The sequence below is a fragment of the Hylaeus volcanicus genome, chromosome 8 (genome assembly GCF_026283585.1).
Source record: "Hylaeus volcanicus isolate JK05 chromosome 8, UHH_iyHylVolc1.0_haploid, whole genome shotgun sequence".
NCBI lineage: Eukaryota > Metazoa > Arthropoda > Insecta > Hymenoptera > Colletidae > Hylaeus > Hylaeus volcanicus.
The window spans coordinates 2372403-2389341 of NC_071983.1; the positions used below are offsets into that span (position 1 = coordinate 2372403).

General features: G+C 42.6%; 1 protein-coding gene across 7 annotated transcripts in view; it reads left to right on the forward strand.

Moving 5' to 3' along the window:
* The window catches only part of LOC128881340 (protein-tyrosine sulfotransferase), a 154468-nt gene that overhangs the window by 81436 nt on the left and 56093 nt on the right, over positions 1 to 16939 (forward strand). Inside the window, exon 4 of one of the 7 annotated variants that reach the window (XM_054132284.1) lies at positions 11010 to 11137. The exons of 5 other annotated variants lie outside the window; for them this stretch is intronic. The gene's annotated coding sequence lies outside the window, so the exon portion shown is untranslated. Of the gene's footprint in view, positions 1 to 11009; positions 11138 to 16939 lie in introns of those variants that run through there. One more of the 7 variants, XM_054132285.1, reaches the window with a different exon arrangement.

The window sequence follows — 16939 nt, forward strand, 5'->3', positions numbered from 1 at the left end:
GTTCGAAGGCGACCGTAAGGGTTTATCAAGCAACCGCTATCGGGCTCATCATCTTTTATTCAGAATCGACTTTGCACCGCATCGCACCCCTCAACGATCCAGGCTCTATCGTAAATCGAACGTTACTGTTTCCCGTCACGCGCGTATCACGAAGAACCCGTAAAATGGTCCTTCAGAGGCGCATTCGAACAGGTCCTTGTCTCGAAATATCATTAACCCTCCTATCTTTTCCGCCAGACCTCCTTCGTTTCAGGGTACGTAAATTCGTAGTAGAATCTAACATAAACCTTGGGAGTCATCCTGAAGTAGGTAAAGTAAACCTTGAATCATGAAGCAGTGTTCATTTGAGTATGTTAGTGACTAGAAGTAGGAATACCTTAGAATGGACAAAGGATTGATTTGAATCTCATTGTCTATTTTCTTATTTGCCCTCTATTTCCTTTTACCACTCTCGAGAACCAACTTGTCCTCCTTCGATAAGCAGGAATCGTTTTCCAGTCCTGCCTCGAGGCAAGAACATCGTCGAAATCTATGACCATCCTGTTTTGAACTCCAGCTCGCGGCGAGAACACCGAGCATGCAAATTAAGCAAGGGAAAACAGGAAAACCAAGAGCGCGAGTTGCTGTACAGCGATTTACGCGGCTGCCTCGCAATCTCCACGCCCTCTTATTTCTCGTTTCCATTGACCGCGAAACAAACGATCCAATAAAACTGTGACCACATCCTCGCTGAGAGTACTTCTCCGCGCAATTCTGAATGGATCGTTGTCGTTGTCCCGTCACCATCGGGGACCCATTTTCCCGCGGTTCTACCCAATCCTGGCCAACCTTTAAATTCTACTTCCCGGCGCTCGATTCTTTTATTGCAGAGACGAAGTACTTTACCGTTTACCCTCGGGGAACATCCAGGTGTAAAAGCAATTTGTATATATTAAATCACCCTAATTCTTGATTCTGCTTAAAAGGGATTATTATCTCCATTCTTGTTAGATTGTCAAAGACGTCAGAAGACATCATTCTCCGATTCGCATGTTGCTGAACTATTAATATTCGATTTCGCGGTCCTCGATTTTGTTGCTCGCCGTTTTCGAGAAACGAGAAATTATTCAGGCGTAAGATGAATTTTTACGAAGCAAACCCGCAGGAATCTTCCCGAGAAGAGGATGGGGGAGGTATCCTTGGCTTCGCATAAGCTCCGGGGAAAGTCCGCGTTACTTATGGGAGGACGTCGCGCACAAGAAATGAAATTACGCGCCGAGAAGCATCCCCCGTTGTCTCCACGATCTTAAGATCTTAAAATCCAGGAATCCTTTCAGGCTTCGCCATCAGCTCTCGAGGAAAAATTCCATTGTTCGCGAGGATTCCGATGCTCTTCCATTTCCGTCCATTTGCCACGCGTTTGCATATTCAATCCAGATTCAGAGGGAGGGGGTGGGGGGGGGGGGGTCGAGGGCTTCGGTCCAGTCACTCCAACCTGAAGTACGCGAGACATTAAAGGAGAGTTCTCATTTTTTCCGCATACATTCTACTGTACGTTTCTGTAGGAAATTTTCGGAGAAACTGACTTTTACGCCTATTGGAAGGCGATGAAAAATTACTATTATTATTAGGTTGATTCGTAAGTAACTTCCCCTATAGGAAACAATTTTTAATTTGCCTGCTATGTCGGAACACGCGACGATCAACGATGATATAATGATATATTTTTGAAAATGAATTGTAAATTAACGAAGGGAATAAAATAAAAATATTCACGACGTGTTTGTTAAAAATATCACAATTTAAAATAACGTCCCGTGGATTTTAATCTGGAGTCGCCATACTACTTAACGAGCTTTGCAATAATGTCCCCAGATGCATAGCAACGGAAAGAAGAAAAACCTTCGGAAAATAAAGATGATAGTAAAGTAAAAATTTCGCCGTAATGTCTCGCGTATTTCAGTCCAGAGCAGGCAGGTACCTAACGAAGAGTGTAAACTGATCACGCTGAAGCGCGGGATCCTGATCAGAGAGACTGGCGCGGAATTAAACGAGAATCGCAACAGGCGCGGTTCCCCAAGGTATTATCGGGCGCGAACAGCATCGATCCGGAAATCGGGCCGCGACACAATATTCCAGGTGCAACGAGGTTACCGTGGCACAATCGCGGTGTCCTGAAACGAAAGGATTATTGGCGCCCGGTTTGCCCAGCTCCGCTGCCAAGGAGTCGGAAAAAGGATTCCTCCTCCACGCCTTTCGGAGCTGGAATCTCGAAAGCGCGGGATTATTGGCTATCGTCCGGCGTCCTCTTCACGACAATGCTCCGTCCGAGCTTCCCGTAGGAATACCACGGGATGGAATATTGGCTATCTTTTTCGTCATCTCGAGGACAATGCGCGTTACGAGCCACAGAACTCGTTTCCTCTTCTTTACCGCGAAGGATAACGCCAACGAGGCGACTTTCCCTCGCTCGACACTGTCGCGAAACCGATTTCTTCTGGGTGCATCGAAATAACGACGCCGCGCGCATAATTCATCATGTTTTATCGAGACCGTGCTTAGGCAAAGTGTGACTCACAGAAAGATTTATGACGCACCCGGTGGAATCCCTGTACGAGCGAGCGATATAATATGATTTATTATAATGTCATTTATAATATCGTTTATTCGTTTGTTGGGAGCCGAGTCACGCGACGTCGGAATACATTCAGTGTTTAGTTAACTTCTCCTGTACACGGGATTTTTCTTTGAGTTATGCGCGCGTAGGGTTCGCGCGAGTTCAACTGGATTTACGTTCTTCGGAGATGGAGATGACTCGAGATGTTGAATTTTGTGAAGATTAATTTACAAGAGCGACGGAAGTACGACTCGAAGATAGAAAGTTACCTCGCGAAGGGTTGATTCCAAATTCTACCTAAAATTTCGAACGATCGTATTTTTCTCCTTTTCCATTACAGTGTTTACGATTCCCTTCATCTTGCAATCGGAGTAATTTCTAAAAACACGGAGCTTCGAGAAAAATAAGGAAAATCAACAGCTCGACGACGGTGATGTATGAAGTAGGCGTCTCGAGTGGGATCGGAGTCACGAATTTCTCTGTGGTTCGCGGCAAACAAAGAGTTATTAGCACTCGTTTTTTTCCCTCGATGGTGACGAATGATGCGCAGCGTGACGCGTGTCAGGCACGAAAGAAAGATGGTCGTCGTTGGGCATCGATTTCATTTCTCGCTATGGAAACGAATCGCGGCTCGAGCCACCGTCAGAAATCAAAACTCGCGAATTTGTTTGCCCCTCCCCCCAGGATAAAGGGGGAATCAATTTATGGTCGTGATCGGTCTATTCTCGACTTCGAATGGACCGAAAAATCGCTAGCTTCGTTAGACACTTTTTAAAGCGGCTATTTATTATAACACGTTGTCGATATTGCTACGAAATACGTTTTATGAAAAAAAAAAAATTACTTATAATAGAATGTATCGGCTTATGTAGGAGTTTAAGTAGAGTTTGATTATTAATATTTCAAATATGTAAGTAATATCGTGAGTAAAACTCGAGCAAAAATTGTTGTTCGTTAAAAAAAAAAGGAGCCTAACAGACTGACCATGTATTTTCTCCGTTGATTATATATTCATTATTTTCCAAGATACTAAGTCGATAGAAGCATGAAGCATTTTTCCTCTACCGTAACTCGTTCGAAGAACCTGGAAAAATGCTCGCCCGAGTCGAGTGGAGGAAAACAACCTCTTGGCCCTTCGTTAACATTTATATTAAATTAGATATGGGACTACGTGGACCAAGAAATGTGCTCGACGATCATGCGGACTCCGAGGCCACGCGATCCACGGGAACAATCCTGATTACGTGGGACACACGGCGTTCCCGAGAAGGAGTAAAAGCATCGGAAATGGAAAGATCGCTTCAGAATTCACAACCTGTTCTCCAAGGCGTCGACTCGCCGGAAGCATCCGGACGGAATTAGAGATTCCAAGTTGGATTAGGTAGCAGGTTGAAATCCACGTGGAAATCCAGTTGACTTCCACTCATTTCCCCTTTCGTTTCTTTTTCCTCCGTGGAGCTTCACCCTATCTGCGGGATCTGCGTCTAGCGTCGCGTCATCCGGATTTGTCCCCGATGTAGAACCCCGCTCCAAAAGGAAGTAACTCCCTGTTACTCGAGTAGAGCGTGGCGAGGGACGCGATAACTCTTTATGAAACCGGAGTGGGGTATTTTATGCACGTGTGGCGTATGCTACATGCTCGCGGAATATACGCGCACGTACGCATTCGAAAAGAGCAATTTTGAATGAGCAGTTTCTGCATGATTTCATTAGAACACTTTTGCGCGCGATATTCGGGTGATCGAATTTACACAGTCCACCCTGCGGAATCGCGGAGGGCTATGCAATACTGTTTACATTACAGAGTAGCAAGCCAGACCGTTCGCGAGATGGTAACCGCTGTTTGTAAACACATTTCGATGGAATCAGTTATACCAGCTTCGGAACTATTGAAACACAAATATGGTTTGGCAAATGAGTTGGGCATAGGATAGAGAGGGAACGAAAACGAAAGGTGCGCGTTGCATTTAATAGAACTTCTTCCAATCGCCCGAGTGATTAATTATTATCAAAGATACGAAGCACTCTGCTTTTAATATATAATCCTCTTCAACGTTCTGATAATATCTTCGTACGAATAAATTTTGCCTATCTTAATGCATGGAAGGAACGTTCTTCGTAAAGATTCGTTCGTTGTCCGTTTCGACAAGTTTAACTGGAACATTGGAGACGGTCGGACTTGAAATGTAAATTCGTAATTTTCGCGCGTCGATTTGCAATTTCAGTCAAAGTTTGTTTGCATTAACCAGAACGTAACGAACTCGTGGTCGAGTTCTCTCTCGGTAGACGCAACGCCGGAGGTATTATTCGCAGTACTTGCGGCGTTCTTCCGTTCCGAGGGTCGTATCGAGGCGAGCGTAACGTAACTTCGCCCACAATTAGAGACGGCGTAATTGTTTTCCGATACATCGGCCGGCAACGATGCAGCTTAATTCTTCGCGAGAGCTACGGCAATTTTGCGAAGAAACTGCGCGAATCTGCCGGTTTTTCCGATTTCCAAGCGTGGATTAGCTCAGCCTTAGTCTCGACTAAGTTCGGTCTATTCTGAATGGTCTAAAAAATACTGGCCCCCCGAAATTGTCAGTTTTTATTTATTTTCAGGGAAACTGTCCAATTTGAAGACTTGCGTTTTCGAAACAATTTCAAAAATAGCGAAGCGGCGACTAACCCCTACCCCCCCCCCCCCTATTTTTACGTGACGCGCGACATATTTCAATTTGAGCGAAATCCCTGACGTCACGGAGGAAAATATTTCATCGATTACGAGGCAGCCTTCGAAACAGAGTGCGCTGCTGGCTACGGGAAAACATAACTCGGTGGCTGTCACTTCCAATTAATCGACGCCCTTTGAAGCTCTCGGTGCTTCGCCAAGGGAACGAATGCTCGTTGAAACTGTACTTGGGTTCGAAAATTGATAAGTAATTGGAGAAAAAATCGTTATTTCATAACGATGTCCCCGAAGGATTCTTCTCTGGAATCAACGGTGAGATTGAACATCGAAGTACATTGGTCACTTTTAACGACCTCACAGCGACACCCTCCCTTCACCCCCAATCTTGTTTGCAGGTAAGAAATTTGAAAGAAGATATAGAGTTCTAATGGAGAACTAGGCATTTGTGACTAAGAATGACCGAAAACTGAAGAAATCTTTAAGGAGCAGCATTCTCTATCCCATCACCTATCAATAATCATCCCTTGCAATTTCAATACGTCCCACAGATTCACAGATAATATCGGAACCTTCGGAATATTCTCTATCGAACATTCCCGACGAACGCGCCATGGAAGAATAAATATCTCGGGCGTCGTCGAGTCAGTGCCAACGTTCCAGGGACAAAACATTGAATGCGACAGGATTCGACGAAACGCGTCCCGAGGGAAGACGGCAACCAACGAAGCTAATTAACAGCCAACCGTGATACTACATCCTCGCGAACATATCCTTGGAAATCCATCCGTCTCGTTCCCGTAGACGAAGAACCTCCGAATTCGTCCTTTTCCGTGGAGACGTCGCGATACTCCGACGTCGACGGCAACCACTGGAGGGTGTACGATAGTAAACTCGCGCTAATTGAATCGAGCGGCGCAAAGCCAGCCTCCTAATAAGTGTTGCAAATACATTAGCAACCAATCTCGATAGTAACCGACACGAGGAGTAGGAGAGGGATGGATGGATGGAGTATAATTCGTGAGATTCCACCGGTGGAAATTCCATACCGCGGCTACTGGGATCGATCCAAGAGAATCGCGGGAAAGGACACACCCCCGCCGATCCTCTTTGCCCTCTATAATTTCTCCGTATTCCAGTGGCAATCCGCTTCATCGGCTTCGTTTCGTTTCGCTCTGCCTCGCTAAACAGTCCGATGGAATTAGCTGGAATTCCTCCAGAGTATCCCTGGACCACGCGACTGTCGAACAAAGCGACGTACACTCGCGAGGGGATGGGTTCGGCATCGATTTTATTGAGATTTCTTGGCTTGATGGACCTTTGGAGTATGTTTCATTACTGTCGGAGTGGATCGATACAGAGATTTCTCTTCCATGGTGCGGGTTCTTTCCAGATCGGTAGTCGAAGTATCAAGATATAGTAAAGTGGTAGCTAAGTACAGTAAAGTGTAGCGAAAATAAAATATTAAAAAACGCGAGGGGAGAAAAGACGTACCAAATATTACACAAATAGTTTAGAGAATTATTTTCCATCGTATTTGGTCGTTTTTAAAGTAAAGAAAAATTCTTGAATAATTGCGGTATTAATGACGATCCACGATTTCTTCCCTGTATCACGGCTAAATAATTTTTAAACGCTGACCATCATACTTCCAATAATCGAAATCGATCACTTTGCACTAAGCGCCTATTGATCAATTATCCTGACGAAATTTGCGTTCCACGTGAGCCTCGACTGACCCCAAATGTTTCAAAACCGCGAGAACGAAAATCAGCGTAACGATAATCGATTCGAGAGTTCGCGGGGGTTGGTCTCGAGGAATCGCGAAGTTGGCGACGAAGTGACAGCGGATCGCGTTGCTCGGCCCGAACGTAGCCGATCGACCTTATCGCTTTCCGATAACAGCGGGCACAGGCGTTGTTCGACATTAACAATTCAATTCCATATTTCCCAGGAGCCGGCGGCCTGGCTGGATTTACGTCCGCCCCCCCCCCCCCCCCCCCCCGGGAAATACGTTGTTAGTTAATGTAGCTGGACCCAGGCCACGTGTAACCCCGTTCAGGCGTTGTCTCATTATTGCTGACGTTCCCTCAGCCAGTAACAGAGACATCCTTCGTCGCAGGATACGATTCCAACGCGACGGCTCCTCGAGATGACGTCGAGAATATACTAGACACCTTTCATTTCTCGACGCCCTTAACCCTCTATCTGAAACTTTAACTCCTGAATAAACAAAATTTTGGCTACCTCGACTAGGGAGAATTCATGGTGGCCTCCTGGTAGTAGAAGTAAATATTTTCTTTCGTATCGCGATGTAATTTATTTTTATCGAGAATTTTAGAAAGGACTAGCATGTCTAATTTTAACCAAAAATATCCTGCTTAATTATACACCGTGTAAATTGCTACCACTTTGGGGATCTGCGAAATGACTAATTGATATTTGAGTATTCCCACGGATCACGTCGAGTGCAACGGGCTTTGGTACACGACTAAAATTGTCGTTAATTATTTTGATATCTAAATAATTAATTTCGATGTTGGCGCCAAATTGATTTCAATTGGACCGCTTATACGATCAATTTAAATGCGCGTATATCATTTTAATAATCCCATCTCGTGCGATTAACGTCCCGGTCGCGTTTCACCTTTGGTCAAAAACTAAACCGCGAAGCTACGTTACATTCAACGTGTAGTCCCCTTCCAATGGATCTTTGGATAGTTTCGAACGCTATAAATTGCGTAGAAGAAATTTTGTCCAGTTGACTCGCGCATAATAATAGTTAGCTAATAATTAATCAATCGCTTCCCTGCGTTGCGTTCGCGTGTCTTACCTTAAGTGTTTATGTTTGCGTACGAATGTCGAGATTAGTTTGAAAAGCAGCCCTCTGGCTGTTCCTTATCGGGGCTAATTATTCCGAAGTTCTACAAGTCCACACTATACCCACATGCATAATAAGAGCGATTAATAATAATATCGGGTTGTCCCAAAATGTCTTACATATTTTACAAACATTAATTGCTAACTGCAACATGTGCAAATTCATCTAGCTTTCTAAATAAATCCAATGTTTCCATTAACTAGATTCAAAACACCAATATAATATGTACACCAGTTACTCTATCCTTCGTCATAGAAAAAATAGAATAAAGTCTCAAAGTAGATACTATACACGGTGTCTGAATATCAAACTAACTCACTGGCAGTTCAGCGATGCAAATCCACCCGTTCTGTTTACGTCTTGTGCGCGTCTTAGACGTGTCTTTCACGCTCGAGCGAACGTAATTGTGAGTCGTTAGCATCCACTTCCATTATAACGGAGTCGAGGCAGCCGTCAGCGTCGGTTTACTTGCCTCGACAGCGTGCGCAAACAGACATCGCCGATGAAACGTTCCGAGACAATGACGCCGAGACCGCAACCCCTTGTGTTCGAATCACAACGACGACGAACGCAATTTCCCCAGGGAATGTGTCTACGGAATAAGACTTACGTGCGTCGAATATCACCGGTCCCGATCCTCGTCATCGATTTCATTGTTTCACCCTATCGAGGATTTTCTATCATTACGTTCCGAATACTCGTGAAAAATGACAACCAGAATATATATAACATTTTGGATCTCACTGCGGGAGCTCTTCAATTTTACGATGAAAATCGATGACCATGCAATTTTTTTGTACGAGTAAGACACAGCAGCCATGTTAAAATTACTACGTCCGCCGATAAAATAATTCTTGCTCAAGTTTCCCAGCAAACCCCACTAGTTGCGTCGTTGTCCGAGCTACGATGTTCGAACCATTAACATCGCGAGTCTCGAGCCAATCGCTTTCCCCTGTCTTTTTCCCCTTTCTTATTCGACTCGGGACTGAGTAAACTTCAGGTTTAAGTGCCTGGAAAACTTTGCACAGGTCGAATTGAACGGCAGACGGAAATCGCGTGAAAGTTCTTCTAACCGGCTAACGAAATTTGGTAGACAACCGAGCGAGTTTCTTTCCTGGGATAATTAAGCGTCGCGTTTAGGGGTCGCGGCATCGACGAATGTAATTTCCCGAGAGAATGGGATAGGTTCTCTCATTCTCAGAGGAAAAAATCTTGCGCTCCTGTCATACATCCTCTTATCCAACATCTACTGTTCCTATTTTTTTCACTTTTTCTGCACGAAAAGGATCCAATTCTTTCAAACGAATAAACAAATAAACCCCACCTCCTGACAGTTAATTCTCGCATAAATGTTCTCCCCTGGCGGATTCAATTTACAAACCAGTGCAACACGGCGGAGAACTCTTTAAACATACAATATTATATTTCCCGGCTTGTTTACAAGAGTCCGACGTTAAATTCCCGTCCTTCCCTGTCCTAGTAAAACATAGATGCTGTTCTTGCGTCGTCGGCTCGCAGTTTCCGTCGGTATATCCCCGCCATAAAGCCGGCAATTTAATTACATGTTTCTCCGAAAAGGATTTGCATGCGAGCGTAAAACATTTCTGTTGCTCGCCGTTCCCGATAAGAGCTCGCCACGAGCTACTTCCTAAAGGCTATTTCCAGCGGATGTGCTAGGCTATAGGTGAAAGTATCTTTACGTAAACCGGCTGAAGCTGAAAAGCGCTTGATAACGGGGAATATATACACGACTCTGGATGAAACACAGACGACGTGGGGTGGAACGCCAGCGAATTTTGGCAGAACCCTGATATATTCACGGGAGTTGACGGCGATGTGCTTAAATCTCTGGTAAATGAACGCGTTGGGAAAAAGAGGGACCTCTTTTATTACAAGACCGACAGTTCCTTGCTTACCACGTTGCATTTACTAATTTTTTAACTGGTCAAAAGGAAGCAAGTTTTATTTTGGTGATACAACATTCAATCCTTATCAATCGGTTATTTAAGAGGATACTCTTGCTGCTCGAGATTTTTAAAACATTTCTACTGAATTGTATTTAAAGAAATTAAAAATTGCCTAGGTTATAACCGTGTATATCATAGACCGTTCCTGTCGCTCAATCGCGTTAACATATTTAGCCCGTGACGTTGATTGTTATATGCAACTTGTGCATAGCGCTAAAATTCCGTTTCCGAGAGAACAGCGTGGTGCGTAATTACTCGAATCAGAAACAGGAGGATCCTCCGGTAATGAGGAGAGTCCCTCGCTCCGGGGCGTAGCTCGTATCGAAAACAAAGCTGGAACAGAGTTCAAGCTCTGTTCGACAAATCAACCGACTCCTACTGGGAGCTGGTTAAATCCAAAACAGTCCCAGCGAACGCGAAAATAAATCTTTTACGATTTGCCAAACGCGATTTCGACGAAACATTGACTCGCTCGATGGACCACGAAAATGTTACGTATGGTGCAACTGTAAATATAACTTCCGTAAAATGGAGGCTTGATGTGCGACTATAGTAGAATAAATTAAGAACGAGCCAAGTTTAAGAATAAATTAAAATTAAATTGAACCACACGCTTGGATTTCTAAATTGATTCATTGATTAATATTTCTCCTAAATTAAGTTCGAACTATTAATATGTATTATTATTCAGAATTGGTCTTTCTCCTCACTAAAAATGTCTCTAAAAATAGTAAACACCCGCTGAGAAATTTTTGAGCTTCGTTCTGAGAACCAATTAAATATAAAATGTTTAGTATCAGTGATAAAGTAAATAATCCCTATCGGATTAAATTTTAACATCGTCTGTCAGGATTTACCACCTTAAGATTAACCTGAGCATGTCGTTTTCTGTTGCAGATCTCAAGGTACAACACGCGATACTGATTTTCCTTCGTTTCGGGCCAAGTACGCTCCGGGCATTTCCTATTCAATCTTTTCCGGCATCCGTTAAATGCGCAGGTGCTTCCCAGGGGGCTATAAAAATGGTAAAACACTTCTACGGGTAGCATAAATCCTCGTTTTACGCGTCTGACCGAGCAGAGTCAGCCCGTGAGCCCCGTGAGCACCAACTTATTCCCCCATTCGTCTTAATCCGATTAAAAAATATTTAGCCCGAATTAAAGTTACATAAATTCTCACGCGGCTCAATTACAACTTTGTTACCCGGCAACGGCATTATGTGCTCGGCGCTCATTCTTACCGAAACGATTTCACTTCCCTCAATTTTCCTCTCCATGGAACTTTTTACCAGGCTCGAGCCGCGCCATTGGATTAAACCTTTACGTGCCCACGGCATCATTTTCAGCGCCACTTTGACGCAATTTATGGGGTCGTCGAGAAGACTTTTTGGACTGAATATTTGTTGAATTTATATTGTTAATACGATTCGTAATCTATCGTAATTACGATAGATATTTATAGGCAGACTATTCATTCTAAACCTACCAAGTCGGTCAGTTCTTGAGTTGTTAGCAATAATTCTAATCAAATTTTTCTCTCTATTTACAAAGATAACAATTTATCTATGACAACTATCCATTGATCTCTATAGTTTTAATAGTAATGATTTTATAGTAGTAAAAGTAACACATTCTACAGTGAAATGATTAAACAATTGATATTGCATTTTCAAATAAATTTTTTCCGCAGCATTTCCGTATATGTATCAAAGTTACCACACGCTGAAAAAGAGAAACAATGTTCGCCGTGATAAAAAACTGAACAGCATTTAATATTTATTCGCACGTTTCGCGACGGTTCGCGGTATAATATTTCGGGGAAAAATGGAAAACGAGCGAAAACCGTTATTTTCGAGAAGTAAGTATTCAACACTTGTTGAGCACCCCTCCCCGTTTTAATTAGATGCCGCACGTTCCGCGAACGCGGTTTCCAGAAAAACCTTGCGCGTCTTTAAATTACCACCTATTCGGAATTGTGCCGGACTTGCCGGCGTAAACGTAACTTTCCCCTGAAATAAAGCTGATACGATTTCGTGCTTTCTACAATTTACCAGAGTAATATTTTCGTTACGCGTGGACGAGGTTGTACGTATATAAATTAACGCCTCCTTTTTCCATTATTACATTAAATATTTAACTTCGAACCTTCAATTACTCACACCACTGTATATATCGACTAATTTATCGCCCTCCGTATTAACAATTTTTTTTCTTCGGAGCCTGCCATTGAAAATGGGCGAATTGAAATTCGCCTACCCCCTCTTCTTTCCTATCCCCTTGTCCCATTTTGCTCACGGAGGCGTGTTTCGACTGCGGATCGACTAGCGACCGTATTAATATTCATCGTTGGTGATTTATTCCGTACGAGCGGCGAGTGGCCAATCACTGCGCGAAAGGGGTTGAACGGGTTCGCCAGTTGTCGGCGCCTTCGGCCTAGTTTCCGGTTTGCCGGGCTGCAACGAGCAAGAGCAGCTTCGAGGTCATCCCGCTATCTTCGCCGATGAACCATCGGAATAACTCGCCATTTCGAAAACGGATAATTGAAATTCCTCCCTGATTTCCTCGGGCATGAAATTCTTCCTTTAGAGCCGGTTTTCTTGAAATTTAGTTACTTGGAAATATCGTGCTCGTATTATATTTAAGGGGATGTTGTACGAGCAAATATAGGCGAAGCAATTTTATTAGCTACCGTAACGGGATGAGGGTAATAATGAAATTGTCGTTTAAGTAATTGAAATGGTTTAAGAAAGTTATCTCGATGGTTTCTAGCAGCGAAGGAAGATCAAATGGAATTTTTCAACGATTCTATAATTAATGTTACGTAAGATAGAAAATGGTCGTTTATATCGTGGTGTAAAACGAAGGGATGTCGCAGCGAGCTGGTTTCGCTGATTCGAAACGAACGATAACAATGACTGGCAACGGGTCGGGGGTCTAATTACGCCCGGAAGTAGGACGGAATGAAAAATTCAGTTTTAACCCGTTTGGAAGCGGCGCGTGGAAACGCGACTGAGCTTGAATCCGTACAGTATGCGTCAAAAAAATGTTAACAGAGAAACAGAACTGATAATACCGAATAATAAAAGGATCACGTACATCCATGCAATAACGATACAAGGAGCCTATTCTCCGATGATAATATTTTGCATTATTGCTCCTGTTCCTCCGCTAAACTTTCTTCGATGTAAACGTTACGAGTGTTTTTTTTTTTTTAACCATCCTGTACCTCTTCGATCTTTTCCAAAATTTACACGGTGTGCAGTTACCGCGTATAAGATAACGAGCGGCGGGCATGATGAAACGACGAAGAAAGAACCCTGGAGAATAATTTAGTAATTGCACTGCCAGCATACGCGTAAAGGGTTTCATCGCGTGGTTAATGCCTTACCAAGCAATATCCTCTCGACGAGACTCGTATTTCTCGTTAATGTTCACGTAAACAAGAGCAGCAACGCACAATAGGGATGAAATCATCGGGGAAAAGACTTTGCATTCGCCTGGAAAAGATTTATCTACAAAAGATACGCTGCTGAGCCTGGTCGGAAAATCACTTTATTCTCTCTTCGCTAGTATTTCGAATGCTAGCTAGTCGATATTAAAATCTGACACTATTAGTATTATTATTATTATGCTCCAGTGTCAGTGACCGTGCAATTCAAGGAAAATTTAATCAGCTAATAAATATTCTACTAAAGATGCGAGCCAGCAAAATTCCTGGTAATAATTTATTTATTATTTTTATATGTCCAATGAAAATTTGTTCGCGTTATAGAGTCGCGAAACGACTAAAATATACGTGGAACACTTTCGTTCCTTCTCTGGAGTCCCTGTATCGTTCCCTCGTCGATTATTTCCGAGGCGAGCCATTCGAATGCAAATTTCAGACAAAATTTAAGTGTCGCTATTACCAGCCAACGGTTTCCGTCGCACGACGTCGATATCGGGTTGGTTGTCGTCATTCTTTTCTATCGGGCTTTACGCTTCGACGCTCGACTCCACTCGATCCACCCCCGCGATAAACGAAATTGACTTCCATTTGCAAACGAAAGATTAAAATGGCGGACTATCGGCGTCGATATAACCGACGACTGATTTTATCGATGCAATTTATTTATCGATGCAATTTATTTATCGTTACACACTCGGTTCCGTTTCGCTTCGTTACAGTGGGTCGCAGAAATATTCCTATACCTGGAAGGGTGGGGTTTTCTATTCCAAGAAATATTTCTACAGGTAAGTTTCTTCTCATTAAAAGCAATTCTTGCGAGTGTTTCTTGAAAAGGAAATGGAGCTCAAGATTGAAGTCAACATTGAAGGCACGAGTACTGTAGGATATTTTTAATGGGAAGTATGACCAATAACTTTTTTCACTTCTCTTTTTTCACTTCTCTTCCACCTGTGACGGAACAGAATTTTCAGTTTTTCTTATTTTAAAAGGAATTTGGAAAATGTTGCTTCTCATTAAGAATATTCGTTTTAAATTATTCTTGAAAGGGGAAGGACACTCTTTCTGGTAAATTTGTCTTGTTAAAAGAAATTCTATTCGAGGGTGTGCATACATTTCTGTGACTCATTGTACACGTAGTCGAAGTGCAACGCGTTCCACAACACGATAACGATAATGCATTCCGCGAATGAGTGACGTTCGATTGTACCAAAAACGCTGTCAAGCATGTCGACTGGCATCGTCTGACACGATTTTATTGTAACGCCCCCGCAATTTCGAATTTTCCACATGACGCGCGGCAATTATTATCGTTCCCGTAATCGTCGAAAACGCTTCGACGCTTGGTATCGGTCCGATTCGTCGATCAGGAAAAGCGATAATGAATTTTTATCATATTTTACGAGATAGATTGAACGTTCAATTAAAAAATAAAAATAAAAAACAACATTTACTACATCGTTTCACAAAAGAATGAAATAAAAATATGACATTCTATATTTATAAAAAGCACGTAATGCATTCGTGTTAGTTCAATTTTTAAACTGAAACAAAATATAAAGAGAGGAGAAATTTCCGAGCTACAACGTTCTCTCGATCAATATTCCTAGATTTAAAAATATAAAATTTCACAAAAACCCGTTCAACCGGACAGGCAACCCGACATGTTAGCGTTCAAAATAAACTACGTTCTTTTTTCAAAAAAAAAAAGAAAATAAATATTTTCGAAATTTCTCACGGGGTACCCCTTTCCTGTCTTCCTTTTGAATCATACAAATATGCATTCGTTGGGCGATTCCATCGTGCGGTCCTTTTCCCGCCACGGAAGTTCGAATGGAATTTATGAAAAATATAAAACATGGTTTGGAAAACCGACCTGTCACGCTTTTTTTTTTCTCTCTTCGATTATCCCGGGAAATGTCCTCGAATATTTATCGCGGCTGCATACTGGCGCTGGTGGACCGCGTAAATCGATCGTCCTGTGAAACTTTTATCGCGAGATAGATTCGTACGCTCGACGCGAGATCACGGTTCAATTTCACGGTGGAATAAGTGGCGCAACGTCGCGAAATGTCGTTGAGGCTGAAGTTCGCGCAGGAACAATGAAGGTACAGTACAAGAGGGGACATTAGCCAGGGAAAGTCGTGGGTATACTGAAATTGCCTTGCGAGAAAATGCAGCCTGGTTTTCTAGCGAAATAGATCATTTCGTATGCATTCTTATGTATTATTATGTAATAAATAAATTTAATTGTTTAAACATCTGGTATTTTAAGCAAGTTGGTTGTTTAAGAAGCTGAAATGTTATTCTATCTACAGTGGAATCTCGTTTATCTGAACAAAATCATGCTCACCCTCGAATATACGACTCGTAGCTGAGCCCAGTACCCTCCAGCCCCCCGTAACTTTTATTACCCGAGCCATGGTCGAGCATGGAGGTCCATGGTGGAGGTATAAACGAGTTTCCACTATAATTGTTTCTCATTTTTATAGAAATTCGTTCAGGTTCGAAGGCGCTTGACATCCTTTCGCAAACGTTGAATCATTAAATTCTGCTGTTGGCGTGAACAACTGACATTTTAATAATATTTAAGAAACTTCGGTTTACAGCATAATGAAAAGGTAAAACGAGCCTGACGTGCCTGTCGGAGTGAGCACGTTTCTCAAGAAGGGTTGAGCGTGGCAGCGACCAATAGAGTGCTTCGAAACGAATGGTCGCCGTCATTCGTTCGATAAATAAATAAACGGCGAACGATCATCCGTTAGTGGACAGTAAATATATATAAAGGGCCGACGGGGACGGAGGCGAACTTATTTCCGTAGCTGTATGGGAGCTAGGGTAACGTATTTCAACGGGATAGTTTCAGGGGTTCAAAGGGAAAGCGAGAAGGGGTTGGAGGGTGGGCGCGAGCTTATACTCCGGCTAAGATGGATCACCCTATTTCCTTGTATTTTTATCTCGGCAACGTTCGCGCTTTTATCTTCCTCCAAACGAGAAACCATCCTCATCGGTAATTCACTGGATGGATAGATAATGCGCTAAAAAGTTCGTGGAGAAATGCAACTGATCGTAAAAAGAGAGCGAACAAATTCAAAACTTTGGTTGTACGTTTTTAACGTAAATAGTCGAGTTTAATAAAACTACCGTCAGTCCCATACGTATTCCAAATAAATATTTAATTGCAAACATGTACATTTATTTGGAAACATCAATCAGCTATCATTTAATTTAGACAAATTTTTTTAATAGAAATAGAGGATATGAATAATTAAATGGGATTGACTGTTTTTTTTTTCCTTGAAATTATTATTGGACATCGCATCACGCGATTGAAAGATCCTGTTGATATTATGAAGGAACAAGAGAAGACACATTTTTCCACC